Source organism: Hyperolius riggenbachi, chromosome 6 (assembly GCF_040937935.1).
Source record: "Hyperolius riggenbachi isolate aHypRig1 chromosome 6, aHypRig1.pri, whole genome shotgun sequence".
In the NCBI taxonomy this organism is placed as follows: domain Eukaryota; kingdom Metazoa; phylum Chordata; class Amphibia; order Anura; family Hyperoliidae; genus Hyperolius; species Hyperolius riggenbachi.
The window spans coordinates 259,597,510-259,614,333 of NC_090651.1; positions in this window are offsets into that span (position 1 = coordinate 259,597,510).

Genomic DNA, 16,824 nt, shown 5'->3' on the forward strand with positions numbered 1-16,824 from the left:
ATTTTAGAAAGAAGACATACCAAGGTACTCTGTTAGGAGTATGGCGAGTTCATAGAAGATTTTATTTTTTGTCACAAGTTAGCGGAAATTGATTTGTATTGTTTTTTTTTCACAAAGTGTCACTTTCCGCTAACTTGTGACAAAAAATAAAATCTTCTATAAACTCACCATAGTCCTAACAGAATACCTTGGGGTGTCTTCTTTCTAAAATGGGGTCATTTGTGGGGTTCCTATACTGCCCTGGCATTTTAGGGGCCCTAAACCGTGAGGAGTAGTCTGGAAATCAAATGCCGCAAAATGACCTGTGAAATCCTAAAGGTACTCATTGGACTCTTGGCCCCTTAGCACAGTTAGGATGCAAAAAAGTGCCACACATGTGGTATCAACGTACTCGGGAGAAGTAGTATAATGTTTTTTGGGGTGTATTTTTACACATACCCATGCTGGGTGGGAGAAATACCTCTGTAAATGACAATCTTTTGATTTTTTTTACACACAATACAGAGATATTTCTCCCACCCAGCATGGGTATGTGTAAAAATACACCCCAAAACACATTGTACTACTTGTCCTGAGCACTTTTTTGCACCCTAAGTGCGCTAAGGGGCCCAAAGTCCAATGAGTACCTTTAGGATTTCAAGGGTCATTTTGTGGCATTTGGTTTCCAGACTACTCCTCACGGTTTAGGGCCCCTAAAATGCCAGGGCAGTATAGGAACCCCACAAATGACCCCATTTTAGAAATAAGACACCCCAAAGTATTCTGTTAGGACTATGGTGAGTTTATAGAAGATTTTATTTTTTGTCACAAGTTAGCGGAAAGTGACACTTTGTGAAAAAAAAACAATACAAATCAATTTCCGCTAACTTGTGACAAAAAATAAAATCTTCTATGAACTCGCCATACTCCTAACAGAGTACCTTGGTATGTCTTCTTTCTAAAATGGGGTCATTTGTGGGGTTCCTATACTGCCCTGGCATTTTAGGGGCCCTAAACCGTGAGGAGTAGTCTGGAAACCAAATGCCGCAAAATGACCCTTGAAAATCCTAAAGGTACTCATTGGACTCTGGGCCCCTTAGCGCAGTTAGGGTGCAAAAAGTGCCACACATGTGGTATCGCCGTACTCGGGAGAAGTAGTACAATGTGTTTTGGGGTGTATTTTTACACATACCCATGCCGGGTGGGAGAAATATCTCTGTAAATGGACAATTGTGTGTAAAAAAAATCAAAAGATTGTCATTTACAGAGGTATTTCTCCCACCCAGCATGGGTATATGTAAAAATACACCTCAAAATACATTATACCACTTCTCCTGAGTACGGCCATACCACATGTGTGACACTTTTTTGCACCCTAACTGCGCTAAGGAGCCCAGAGTCCAATGACTACCTTTAGGCTTTACAGGGGTGCTCAAAATTTAGCACCCCGCCCACTTGCCAGGACAGTTATCAAACCCCACAAATGACCCCATTTTGGAAAGAATACACAACAAGGTATTCCATGAGGGGAATGGTGAGATCATTGAAAATTTTATTTTTTGTCACAAGTTAACGGAAAATGACACTTTGTAAAAAAAAAAAAAAAAATTCTGCTAACTTGTGACAAAAACTAAAATCTTCTATGAACTCACCATGCACCTCACAGAATACTTTAGGGTGTCCTCTTTCCAAAATGGGGTCATTTGTGGAGTCTGTCCTGGCATTTTAGGGTCTCTGCAATCATTACATGTATGGCCAGTATTAGGAGTTTCTGCCATACTCCTTATATTGGGTATACGGGTAATGCACTCTGGGCTGAAAGGAAAAATGAACGGCAAACATACCTTGCTCCACATCAATGGCAGATCTTCCTCCACATCAATGGCAGTGATAACCTCAGGAGAGAGACACCCGTGCCATCCTGCACTCAGGGTGAGCCACCAACTTATGTGACTGGGCCTCAGAACTTTAGTATACAGCATTATGCCTGTAGTATACAGCAATATGCCTGCCAATAGAGATGACTCTGTGTGGCATTAAAGTATCATCATAGGCCCAAAGTAAATCACATATAAACCGGGGGTGTCCACACTCAAGGGAAATTCAAACATGCCGTCATATATCGCCAACCCAGGACAGATCAGCAACATCAAGCATGGAAACCGATCCTTGTTCCGACTTTTATGCTTACTTGTTTGTTTGGTTTTCAAGCTTACCTCTCCTCCCCCTGGGACAATGTGCGAAAGACCACTGAGTGTGTGCCTACTCCTGTGTCTGGAGTTCCCTAGGTTCTAATAATGTACCTGCTCGTGGTACCTCTCAAAACACTCCCCTATGCATAGGCCAGGCTGGTCAGGACATTTGGGACAATAATAAAGGGTGTCAGTCCTTCTTCTAGCACTGCTGCAGACACGACAACGTTTTCTTCGGATGCGTTGACCTGGGGCACACGGAAGCTGATAGGCGTAATGCCTTCCATGCAGTCGGCTAGTTGCATCTGGGGGGGGGGGGGGGCTGGCACCTCCTGGATACAGGAGGTCCAGAACGATCTGTTCCTGAAATTGAAGGAAAGATCCAGTTCTCCTAGCCTTACTGTAGAGAACAAAGCTGTTGTAAACTGCCAATTGAATCAGATAAAAAGACACTTTCTTATACCAGCGTCTTGTTTTCCGGGAAATTAAATAGGGCGCTAACCTCTGGTCATTGAAGTCCACCCCTCCCATGTTGACATTATATTCGTGGACGACAAGGGGCTTTTCAATGACCTCAGTTGCCCGTTGAATTTGGACTGTCGTGTCTGTGTGAATGGTGGACAGAAAGTAAACGTTCTTCTTGTCCCTCCATTTCACCACGAGCAGGTCGTCAGTACGCAAGGCGGCCCTCTGCCCCCGTTCAAGTCTGGTGGTAACAAGCCATTGGGGGAAGCCCTGGCGACTAGGCCGCGCAGTGCCACAGCATCAGATTCCTTCTAACTTTAAGTGCTGATAGAGGGTCACACTTGTGTAATAGTTGTCCACATAAAGATGGTACCCCTTCTGGAACAAGGGTGACACCAATTCCCACACAACCTTTCCACTGCTCCCCAGGTAGTCAGGGCATCCGACCGGCTCCAATTTGGAGTCTTTTCCCTCATAGACCCTAAAACGACATGTATAGCCTGTGGCCCTTTCACAGAGCTTATACAGTTTCACCCCATACCGGGCACGCTTGCTTGGGATGTACTGTTTGATGCCAAGGCGCCCGGTAAAGCGTAAGAGGGACTCGTCTACGCAGATGTTCTGTTCAGGGGTATAAGCATCTGCAAATGTTGATGACAGGTGGTCTATGAGGGGCCGAATTTTGTGGAGCCGGGCAGGGTGGCCCTTTTCATGACAGGTTTCGTCGTCGTTAAAGTGCGGGAAGCGCAGGATGGACTCAAATCGTGTCCTGGACATGGCAGCAGGGTACAAGGGAACATGATGTACTGGGTTCGTAGACCAATATGACCGCAATACATTCTGTTTCATTAGTCCCAAGTGAAGGATAAGGGCCAAAAAGATTTTAATGTCGTAAACTTGGACTGGTTTCCACTGGAAAGGCTGGGCATAGATGCTCTCCGGGTGCTCGGTGATGAATTGTGTGGCTTTACGGTTGGTCTCAACCACGATTAAGTCCAAGAGAACCTGGGTGATGAACAGCTGCAAAAAGTCTAGGGCCGTTTCTAGATGAGCTGTCGCCACCTGGACTCCAGACCGGGCGGTGAAAGGGGGCACTACGGGTGCGGCGGAATCAGGGGATTGCCAATCTGGATGTGCCAGCACCTCTGGGAGTCTATGGGTACTACGGGCCCGTCTTCTTCTTGGTGGCTGCGACGGGGGTACTACTGCACGTGCCACCGTACCAGTTTCAACTTCCATGCTGGCGCTCACCACTTCACCAGGGTCTACGGAAGTTCTGGTACTAAGTCCAGGAGATGCTGCGCTGCTGGTGCCTGCCTCACCAAGAAAACTCTCATCAGCGCTAGCACCACCCTGCTGCCCTTGAGGCGGATCCTGCGCCACCTGCGGTCTAACGACATGGGGTCTGGTACGCCTGGCTCTAGCCGGGACCAAAACCTTGTCATCACTTTCGGTCAGAGAACCACTGCTTTCCACAGGTTCAAATTCGGACCCGGATGATTCGTCGGATGAGTCTACCCAAAAGCTCTCATCCGACTGGTCCATGTACCTGTATACCTCCTCATCGGAAAGCCCCTTTTTTGCCATTGTGAACTGCTAAATTTATGGGGTTTTCCTCCGAGACTACCCAGAAAAAAGAGCACCTACCTAGCAAAAGGGAGTATTTGAGAGGTATTGGGGGTGGTGGCGAGTGGGGTCTCAGAGGCAATCAAACAATCATGGGACAATCGAAGCCGATCACGGGACAATCAAATACAATTACAGCACAATCCAATCCAATCACAGCACAAGCAAATCTGATGCACTCGGAAGGTGGTGGTTGGAGGTGGTGGGGGGGGAGGGTGGGGTTGGGTGTGGCGGGAAGTGGGGTCTCATAGGCAATCAAACAATCACGGGACAATCGAAGCAGATCACGGGACAATCAAATACAATCGCAGCACAATCGAATACAATCGCAGCACAACCGAATACAATCACAGCACAGCCAAATACAATGCACTCGGACGGTGATCAGGGGGGGGGGGGGGGGTCTAAGGGTGATTTGAGGGGGTGGGGGGTTGATCAGGAGCCCACACGGGGCAGACTGAATCCTGATCTGATGAGAGGCAGACACAGGGGGTTACTGATCGAAGATCAGTTAGTGATTGCTGGGGAGGACAGATGTAAACAATGCGCAGGGGATGGACAGGTGATAGACAGGTGATCAGAGGGGGATCAGGGGGTAAGGTAGCTGTATACAGATGTATACAGTATACAGAGGGGTAGTCTGGGATTGGGTCTAGGGGTGATCGAAAGGTAGGGTGGGGGATCAGGGGTGATTAAGAGGCAGTTAGGGACCTAATCTAAGGGATAGCGTCAATAGTTAGTGGCAGGTGGGGGGGTGGGGGTTTTAGAGGGGTGCAAGGGTGCTGGGCAGGGGTCTGAAGGCTGGGGTGGGAGATCAGGGGGGCTGTGGTAAAAAAAAAGCAGTGTGCAGTGTTACTTACAATGGCTTCCTCCTCGCTGGTGGTCTCTGGAACAATGAGACCACGAGGCGAGGAGGAATCCTGTATAAGGCACTTTGTTTACCTAACAAAGTGCCTTGTACTCATTGATTGGCCGTTTTTCTATATTCCTCCGCTCGCCGGCACTGCTAAGTGGTCGGCGAGCTGGAGGCTTAATGCCGGGCTACCGATCCCCGCCCATGCCCTTACAAGGACCGCCGCCTCTGTGCATGCGGCGGTCCTTGCAGGATCCACTTGCTGGCCGCCTCTGTGCAGTGGGCGGTCGGCAAGTGGTTAATGGCAGGGTTCTCAAACTTGACATAGTTAGTCACTGGGTGACTGGGATTAATAGAAGAGTGGGTGAAGCCTACAACAGCCAATCAAAATTCACCTATTGTTTTTCAAGGGGAGTATTGAAACTGAAACATTCTTACACTGTTAATGGTAGAGGCCTCAAACCTGCTACAGACGGTCATTAAGTGACTGGGGTTCAAATTCACTAGGGACGGAGCCACAATCATATTTGTTTGCTGCATAAACTGCTTCATTTCACACAATTTTGATGCCAGGAAGCCGAAAGCTCACAAACTTGGTCATTGAGTGACTGTGTAAACGAGATAAACAGAGGAACACCAAGAGCCCCAATAGTGTAGTATGTATTGACAAAGGAGATAATGACAAAGAGTAATAGTTGTTATACTCACAAGCATGGGTCACCAATAGGCAACCACTGTAAAGGCAGGTGGGGAGATTATCCTGACCCCACTCAGGAATAAAAAGTCGCTCTCTGTAGATAGTAGAAAAGGGTCGCAACCCTCCACCCAGGGTGGATACAATATTATATAGGAGAGAACAGAGGCGCCAAAAGGATAAAAGAGGTTTTAAAGGAGCTTAAAAGCCAAAAATTTGGTAATTAGAGAAGGCAGTGGTGGACTTACCTCCTCCAAGCAGACACAACACGACTGTACATTCAGTCTATTTATTAACGAACTCCAGATAAAACAAAGCAACGCGTTTCACGGGTCAGTGCCCGCTTCCTCAGGCAATAGAAAAAGGAGTTACAGCATCTAGCAAAACAAACAACACTCGGCACCACAACTGAAAATAAAAATATGAGACTCTTTTCTTTGCTACTGATGTTCTACTCATTATCTGCACTACACATACAATTCATTGTTTGTTTTTTTCGCTCCAGGTTTCCGTTAACCACTTCAGCCTTCAATCGTTTTTTTTTCACCTTATGCATTCAAGCAATTTTCACCTACCATTCATTTGCCAATAACTTTATCACTAATTATCACAATGAATTGATCTATATCTTATTTTTTCCACCACCAATTAGGCTTTCTTTGGGTGGTACATTGTGCTAAAAATTATTTTTTTCTAAATGCATTTTAACAGGAATATTAAGAAGAAATTGAAAAAAAACATTATTTCTCAGTTTTTGACCACTACAGCTTTAACCACTTGTGCTAAACCCCCTAGTGACCAGGCCATTTTTTACTAATTGGGCCACTGCAGCTTTAAGGGCTAGCTTCAGGGCAGCACAACTAAGCACACAAGTGATTTCCCCCCCCCCCTTTTATCTCCACCAACAGAACTCTCTGTTGGTGGGGTCTGATCGCTCCCCAGTTGTTTGTTTTTTATACATATTTTTGTCATTATTTTTTAATAAATGTTCTTATTTTTTTATTTATTTTTTATTGCCCCCTCCTTCCCTCTTCCTGCCAGCCAATCAGCTTCAGCCTATGACAGCCGATCACTTCCTGGACTACAGAGGGGACAGCTGTGTCACATGGCTGTCCCCAATACAGCTCTGCCTTAGATTGCAGCGCTGTACAAAGTTATTAGATGGTGGTGTCACCTTCTAACAGTCTCCGCTGGGAGACTGAAGGCGGAGCGGAGATGCACACGCATCGGTGCGTGCGATCTTCTGCTAGCCCCATTGAAAGCCATTCATGCCAATCGTAGAGTGGTCCTGGGGCAAGCAGTTAAATAATACATGCTACCATAATTAAAACCCACACATTTTATTTGCCAATTTGTCCGATTATTACACCATTTAAATTATGTCCCTATCACAATGTATGGTGCCAATATTTCATTTGGAAATAAAGGTGCAATTTTTCAGTTTTGCATCCATCACTATTTACAAGCTTATAATTAAAAAAAAAAATATTGGTAACATACCCTCTTGACATGCATATTAAAAAGGTTCAGTCCCTTAGGTAACTATTTATGTTTTTTATTTTTAATTGTAATTTTTTAATTTTCTTTTTAGTTAAAATTTTTATTTGGGTATTTTTTGGGTGTGGGAGGTAAACAGTTCATTTTAAATGTAATTGATTGTGTTTTGTGTGAGAAAAAAAATGTATAAAGGGATAGATAGATTTTAATGTATACATACAAAATGCAATGACAACTTTCAGACCAGATGAACTGTACTTTGGGAACTTGTATTTTTCGTAAATGAACAATAATACTTGTATGTATCTAAAGTAGGAAAACACGTTTTAATTTAATATTATGCCAAGAGTTTAATCCCGCTTTAAAGGTTAATTGGCCCAAGGGTTTATTTGCCTTCCCCTGGATCAAATGGGATATGTGAGGGTGCAGGAGAGAAAGGTACCAAGTGTTTACTTATTTATTCATTTATTTATTTATTTTGGGGGGGGGGGGGGGGGGGGCTTGGACTTGATGAACAAATGTGTTTTTTTAACCAAACTATGTTAATGCAGGGGAAACTGGAAAAATTAGAATATCATGCAAAAGTCCATTTATTTCAGTAATTCAACTTAAAAGGTAAGCTAATATTTGAAATGGGAACCCTTTGCAGGTGTTTTAGATTAATTAGCGGATTAGTCTGGCACTTTGAGCTTAGAATATTGAACATTTTCATAATATTCTAGTGGTCTGAGATTTTGATTGTGGGTTTTCATAAGCTGTAAACCATAATCTTCAAAATGATAAGAAATAAAGGCTTGAAATATATTGCTTTGCATGTAATGAGTCTATTTCATATATTAGTGTTACCTTTAAGTTGAATTACTGAAATAAATGGACTTTTGCACAATATTCTATTTTTTTTTAATATCATATATCATAACATATCATAGCATAAGCTAAGCAGCACTGAGAGGGTGAGGTTACATACCAATGTATAGCAATATAAAGGGTGGGTCATTTATATGGATACACCATAATAAGTCGGCCATTTTGAATCCAACTTTTGTTTTCAATAGGAAGAGGGTCATGTGACACATCAAACTTGTCTATGCTGTGAAGATACGAGATGTGCAGCACCTGAAACTACGGATACTCGATGCCTGTGCTAGCATTTCTCCTGCGGTGTTGCTATCAGTGTGTGAAGAGTGGGAGAAGAGGGTTGCATTGACAATCCAACACAATGAGCAGCACATTGAACACATTTTATAAGTGAAGTGGTCAGAAACTTGTAAATAACTCATGAAAGAATAAAGTTATGTTAAAACCAAGCACACCATTGTTTTTCTTGTGAAATTCCCAATAAGTTTGATGTGTCACATGACCCTCTTCCTATTGAAAAAACAAAAGTTGGATTCAAAATGGCCGACTTCAAAATAGCCACCATGGTCATCACCCATCTTGAAAAGTTTCCCCCCTCACATATACTAGTGTGCCACAAACAGGAAGTTAAGATCACCAACCATTCTCATTTTATTAACGTGTATCCAAATAAATGGCCCACCCTGTATAACTATAACAAAGATTTCTGATGCTGAAGCCAAGATAACTTAACCACTTCCCAACTGAGGGGTTTTACCCCCTGACCACCAGAGCAATTTTCACCTTTCAGCGCTCCTTCCATTCATTCGTCTATAATTTTATCATTACTTATCGCAATGAAATGAACTATATCTTGTTTTTTTCGCCACCAATTAGGCTTTCTTTAGGTGGGACATTATGCCAAGAATAATTTTATTCTAAATGTGTTTTAATGGGAAAATAGGAAAAAATGTGGGAAAAAAATTTATTATTTTTCAGTTTTCGGCCTTTATAGTTTTTAAATAATGCATGCTACTGTAATTAAAACCCATTAAATTTATATGCCTATTTATCCCGGTTATAAAATCGTTTAAATTATGTCCCTATCACAATGTTTGCCGCCAATATTTTAGTTGGAAATAAAGGTGCATTTTTTTCAGTTTTGCGTCCATCCCTAATTACAAGCCCATAGTTTATAAAGTAACAGTGTTATACCCTCTTGACATAAATATTTAAAAAGTTCAGTCCCTAAGGTAACTATTTATGTATTTTTTTTAAATTGTAAATTTTTTTTTTTTTTTTTAATTACAAAAAAAAAAATTGGGGAGTGTGGGAGGTAAGGAGTTAATTTTTTGTGTAAAGCAAGTTTATTTGTGTGTAAAAAATGGTTAGGGTGTAGTTTTACTATTTGGCCACAAGATGGCAACATTACCAATTTGTTTCATGCGACCTGCAAGCGTCCTTCCGGACGCTTGCAGGAAGTAGAAAGAGGCTGGGACTTTGTTATTTTTTCACAATGATCGCGCTGCTCAGCCGAGCGGCAGCAGATCATTGCGGGGCTTAGATCAACGAACGGGAATGGATTTTCCCGTTCGTTGATCTCTGGGCGAGCGGGCGGCGGCGTGTTTACTAGCGGCGGGCGGCGTGTTTACGAGCGGGAGCGCGGACAGCGGCGGGAGTGCGCAAAGTACGGATTTCTCCGTCCCTGGGGGTGAAAGAATGGAAAAAGGGGCGGAGAAATCCGTACGTGCGGGGGTAAAGTGGTTAAAAATGGATATACTGAACAATCTATTACATTCTACTACACCCATTATTGTTCCTTTTTAACCACAAAGGTGTAGAAGCCAAAAACTGTCCTACACACATTAATAAAGAAAAACCTGGGTGAACTTATGCATGTACCAAAAATGCTATTTTTGATTTCAAGAAAATATTCGCAGAAATACATTGGGCTCGATTCACAAAGCGGTGCTAACCCAGTTAGAGACTTTAGGCATGATAACCATTGCACCACACTGGTGAAAAGTCAGTTTAGGCATGATAAGTTTAGGCATGCTAAGTTTAGATGAGTGTAGATAGCGTGCAAAGTCCCGCACGCAAAGCAGCGCCATTAACCACTTGAGGACCACAGTCTTTTCGCCCCTTAAGGACCAGAGCCTTTTTCTCCATTCAGACCACTGCAGCTTTCACGGTTTATTGCTCGGTCATACAACCTACCACCTAAAGGCATTTTACCTCCTTTTCTTGTCACTAATACAGCTTTCTTTTGCTGCTATTTGATTGCTGCTGCGAGTTTTAGTTTTTATTATATTCATCAAAAAAGACATGAATTTTGGCAAAAAAATGACTTTTTTAACTTGCTGTGCTGACATTTTTCAAATAAAGTAAAATTTCCTATACATTTGAGCACAAAAGTTATTCTGCTACATGTCATTGATAAAAAAAAACCATTCAGTGTATATTTATTGGATTGGGTAAAATTTATAGCGTTTACAAACTATGGTGCCAAAAGTGAATTTTCCCATTTTCAAGCATCTCTGACTTTTCTGCGCACCTGTCAGGTTTCATGAGGGGCTAAAATTCCAGGATAGTACAAATACCCCCCAAATGACCCCATTTTGGAAAGAAGACATCCCAAAGTATTCAGTGAGAGGCATGGTGAGTTCATAGAAGATTTTATTTTTTGTCATAAGTTAGCGGAAAATGACACTTTCTGACAAAAAAAAGAAAAAAAAAAAAGTTTCCATTTCTTCTAACTTGCAACAAAAAAAAAATGAAATCTGCCACGGACTCACTATGCTCCTCTCTGAATACCTTGAAGTGTCTACTTTCCAAAATGGGGTCATTTGTGGGGTGTGTTCACTGTCCTGGCATTTTGGGGGGTGCCTAATTGTAAGCACCCCTGTAAAGCCTAAAGATGCTCATTGGACTTTTGGCCCCTTAGCGCAGTTAGGCTGCAAAAAAGTGCCACACATGTGGTATTGCCGTACTCAGGAGAAGTAGTATAATGTGTTTTGGGGTGTATTTTTACACATACCCATGCTGGGTGGGAGAAATATCTCCGTAAATGACAATTGTTTTATTTTTTTTACACACAATTGTTTATTTATAGAGATATTTCTCCCACTGAGCATGGGTATGTGGAAAAATACACCCCAAAACACATTATACTACTTCTCCTGAGTACGGCGATACCACATGTGTGGCACTTTTTTGCACCCTAACTGCGCTAAGGGGCCCAAAGTTCAATGAGTACCTTTAGGATTTCACAGGTCATTTTGAGAAATTTCGTTTCAAGACTACTCCTCACGGTTTAGGGCCCCTAAAAGGCCAGGACAGTATAGGAACCCCACAAATTACCCCATTTTAGAAAGAATACACCCCAAGGTATTCCGTTAGGAGGATGGTGAGTTCATAGAAGATTTTTTTTTTATCACAAGTTAGCGGAAATTGATTTTAATTGTTTTTTTTTCACAAAGTGTCATTTTCCGCTAACTTGTGACAAAAAATAAAATCTTCTATGAACTCATCATACACCTAACAGAATACCTTGGGGTGTCTTCTTTCTAAAATGGGGTCACTTGTGGGGTTCCTATACTGCCCTGGCATTTTAGGGGCCCTAAACCGTGAGGAGTAGTCTTGAACCCAAATGTCTCAAAATGACCTGTGAAATCCTAAAGGTACTCATTGGACTTTGGGCCCCTTAGCACAGTTAGGCTGCAAAAAAGTGTCACACATGTGGTATCGCCGTACTCAGAAGAAGTAGTATAATGTGTTTTGTGGTGTATTTTTACATATAACCATGCTGGGTGGGAGAAATATCTCTGTAAATGACACATTTTTGATTTTTTTTTTACACACAATTGTCCATTTACAGAGAGATTTCTCCCACCCAGCATGGGTATGTGTAAAAATACACCACAAAACACATTATACTACTTCTCCTGAGTATGGCGATACCACATGTGTGACACTTTTTTGCAGCCTAGGTGCGCTAAGGGGCCCAACGTCCTATTCACAGGTCATTTTGAGGCATTTGTTTTCTAGACTACTCCTCACGGTTTAGGGCCCCTAAAATACCAGGGCAGTATAGGAACCCCACAAGTGACCCCATTTTAGAAAGAAGACACCCCAAGGTATTCCGTTAGGGGTATGGTGAGTACATAGAAGATTTTATTTTTTGTCACGAGTTAGTGAAAAATGACACTTTGTGAAAAAAACAATAAAAATCCAATTTCCGCTAACTTTTGACAAAAAATAAAATCTTCTATGAACTCATCATACACCTAACAGAATACCTTGGGGTGTCTTCTTTCTAAAATGGGGTCACTTGTGGGGTTCCTATACTGCCCTGGCATTTTACGGGCCCAAAACTGTGAGTAGTCTGGAAACCACATTTCTCAAAATGACTGTTCAGGGGTATAAGCATCTGCAAATTTTGATGACAGGTGGTCTATGAGGGGGCAAATTTTGTGGAACCGGTCATAAGCAGGGTGGCCTCTTAGATGACAGGATGTTTTGGGCCTGATCTGATGGATAGGAGTGCTAGGGGGGTGACAGGAGGTGATTGATGGGTGTCTCAGGGGGCGGTTAGAGGGGAAAATAGATGCAATCAATGCACTGGGGAGGTGATCGGAAGGGGGTCTGAGGGGGATCTGAGGGTTTGGCCGAGTGATCAGGAGCCCACACAGGGCAAATTAGGGCCTGATCTGATGGGTAGGTGTGCTAGGGGGTGACAGGAGGTGATTGATGGGTGTCTCAAGGTGTGATTAGAGGGGGGAAATAGATGCAAGCAATGCACTAGCGAGGTGATCAGGGCTGGGGTCTGAGGACGTTCTGAGGTGTGGGCGGGTGATTGGGTGCCCGCAAGGGGCAGATTAGGGTCTAATCTGATGGGTAACCGTGACAGGTGGTGATAGGGGGTGATTGATGGGTAATTAGTGGGTGTTTAGAGGAGAGAAGAGATGTAAACACTGCACTTGGGAGGTGATCTGATGTCGGATCTGCGGGCGATCTATTGATGTGGGTGGGTGATCAGATTGCCCGCAAGGGGCAGGTTAGGGGCTGATTGATGGGTGGCAGTGACAGGGGGTGATTGATGGGTGGCAGTGACAGGGGGTGATTGATAGGTGATTGACAGGTGATCAGTGGGTTATTACAGGGAATAACAGATGTAAATATTGCACTGGCAAATTGATAAGGGGGGGTCTGAGGGCAATCTGAGCGTGTGGGCGGGTGATTGGGTGCCCGCAAGGGGCAGATTAGGGTCTAATCTGATGGGTAACAGTGACAGGTGGTGATAGGGGGTGATTGATGGGTAATTAGTGGGTGTTTAGAGGAGAGAAGAGATGTAAACACTGCGCTTGGGAGGTGATCTGATGTCGGATCTGCGGGCGATCTATTGGTGTGGGTGGGTGATCAGATTGCCCGCAAGGGGCAGGTTAGGGGCTGATTGATGGGTAGCAGTGACAGGGGGTGATTGACGGGTGATTGACAGGTGATTGACAGGTGAGCAGGGGGGATAGATGCATACAGTACACGGGGGGGGGGGGGGTCTGGGGGAGGGGTCTGGGGAGAATCTGAGGGGTGGGGGGGTGATCAGGAGGGGGCAGTGGGCAGGGGGGGGTAAAAAAAAAATAGCGTTGACAGATAGTGACAGGGAGTGATTGATGGGTGATTAGGGGGGTGACTGGGTGCAAAACGTGGTCTGGGGGGTGGGCAGGGGGGGGGGAAATCAGTGTGCTTGGGTGCAGACTAGGGTGGCTGCAGCCTGCCCTGGTGGTCCCTCGGACACTGGGACCACCAGGGCAGGAGGCAGCCAGTATAATAGGCTTTGTATACATTACAAAGCCTATTATACATACGTGCAGCGGCGATCCGGGTGCTAGTAACCCGCCGGCGCTTCTGAACGGCCGGCGGGTTACTACGAGCGGTGGGCGGAGCAAGTCCCCGGCGGCTGATCGCGTCATGAATGACGCGATCGCCGCATAGCCACTCCCGCAGCCGCCCCCGCCGATGGGCGTATTGCGGTCGTTTGGGCCCGGACTTTGCCGCCGCCCATCGGCTGGGGGCGGTCCTCAAGTGGTTAAACTCTATGCGAAGTGCACCCGACTTTGCTAGTGCAAAACTTTTGATTAGCTGTGCACTGCGGTGCTAACGCAGTTGGTGCTTAAACTTATCACACCTAAACTTATCATGCCTAAACTGAGTTTAGGCGTGATAAAGGGCTTTTCACCAGCGTGCTAACTGTTAGCACCGCTTTGTGAATCAGGCCCCTTGTATTTTCGCAATATGGAAAACTTACGAAAATTTGAAAATGTGTTAATTTTTACTACAAAAATTCACAAAAACTCATAGGTTTTTAGTGTGAAAATTTGCAGAAAAAAAACAAGCTTATTTCAAAATGATTTTCGATGGTATTGTTGTTCAGAAGTCGAATTATACATTATTTTTGCAAAAATGAACCACTTCAGGACCACAGGCTTACACCCCCTAGTGACCAGGCCATTTTTCACAAATCAATGCTGTGGGTAGCAGGGAAAAAAGGGCGCCGGCGGCTAGTGGACGAAAAGGGCGCCGGCATAGACTCTAATGCAATTATCGTTAATATGGCAAAAAAAAGAAGAAAAAAGGGCACCCGATAAATATTGTTAACACCATTAGAACATTCCAATTTCTGAAGTATGTTATCGTTTTACAAGCTTGCAACGTTATAGTTTTTGCCATATTATTTCCTTTGTATGTACAGATTTTACGTTATCAAAGATAATATGTAAAAAGGTGTTTCTGCAGAGGGAGTGGTTAGAGTTAGGCACCACCAGGGGGACTGTTTAGGGTTAGGCAAAACCCGGGCTACGGTTAGCTTTAGGCAACACCAGGGGAGTGGTTAGGGTTAGGCAACACCAGGGGAGTGGTTAGGGTTAGGCACCACCAGGGGGGTGGTTAGGGTTAGGAACCACCGGGGGATGTTTAGGGTCAGGCGCCACCAGGGGAGTGGTTAGTTTTATGCACCACTAGGGGAGGGTTCTGTGTGAGAGTAGGGTTGGGTTAAGCTGTATTGTTGAATTCAGTAACGATTTTTAGCATTCATATATTTTCGTTATTATTTCCAGTCTGTTTTTAAAACGTTATTTATTGTTAACCAAGTTTGACAATGATGTTTATCGTTATAAGACTTTGTTATCCACCGGCGCCATTTCGTTATCCAGCCGGGCCCTTTTTTCCTGCCGCCCTTTTTTCATGCATGCATGCTGTGCAGCTTTGACAGCTTGCTGCACAGCCGTACAACTAAGCACACAAATTAGTCTTACCTCTTTTTCTTGTCCTTAACAGGACACTATGTTGGAGGTCTCTGATCACTGCTGCAATCATTTTTTTAAATTAATAAATAAAAAAAAATAAAAAACATTTTCACTCCACCCTCCCTCCCTCTCCCTCCCTCCACCCTTCCTTATCCTAAATTGACATAGGATGATGATACCTCCTCTTCCACACCTCTCATAGGCATCGGCTGTACAAATGTAAACAAAGGGTTTCTCCCCCCCCCCCCTTTCGTTTACTAAGAGCCTGCTAGCCATGATCGCTCCGCTCTGTGACTAGGCAGGGAACGATCGAGCATGCGCAAGGTGAGGGCATAGCATTTGTCTAATACACAGGTGGTGAAGCTGCAGTGCCACTGTACTTAGAGTTTGTAGTAGTGCATTGGAAACATTCTTCCTAACATTTTGGTCAGGAAAAATATTTGTATGTACGTTTTTTAAGAATGTCTCCCGCAGAAAAAGTGGGATCAGCGCATCACCAGGCCGCCTCTGAATGGCCTCAGCTCAGAGATGCGCTGAGCCCCCCCAGGAACTGCAAACGCACCTTGAACCCAAACAGAGGCTCTGCATATACACCAAAGAAAAACTAACAAGTGGGAGCAGCTGACCAGAATTAAATCAAACATAGCAAAGAAATGAACAGCGCTACTTAAAAACAGATGAATGCTTACCTGCAAAAAAGTGCAGACCCCACTCATGGGATACAAATACACAATGAGCACACATACAACCTGTCTACCACTTGGAGGATGTTAGTTTCCACTAACAGCTTGCAATGCAATTTGTTAGGTACTCGTCCCTCCCACTGTCGAAGAAGTCTTTCCTCCATGGGAGGGGACCTAACACTAACTAAAACCTACCTATGCATATGCATAGCCTGGGCGCGCTACCAGTAAAATTAAGAATTGCGCAGAAAAAGTAGGATCAGCGCATCACCAGGCCGCCTCTGAATGGCCTCAGCTCAGAGATGCGCTGAGCCCCCCCAGGAACTGCAAACGCACCTTGAACCCAAACAGAGGCTCTGCATATACACCAAAGAAAAACTAACAAGTGGGAGCAGCTGACCAGAATTAAATCAAACATAGCAAAGAAATGAACAGCGCTACTTAAAAACAGATGAATGCTTACCTGCAAAAAAGTGCAGACCCCACTCATGGGATACAAATACACAATGAGCACACATACAACCTGTCTACCACTTGGAGGATGTTAGTTTCCACTAACAGCTTGCAATGCAATTTGTTAGGTACTCGTCCCTCCCACTGTCGAAGAAGTCTTTCCTCCATGGGAGGGGACCTAACACTAACTAAAACCTACCTATGCATATGGATAGCCTGGGCGCGCTACCAGTAAAATTAAGAA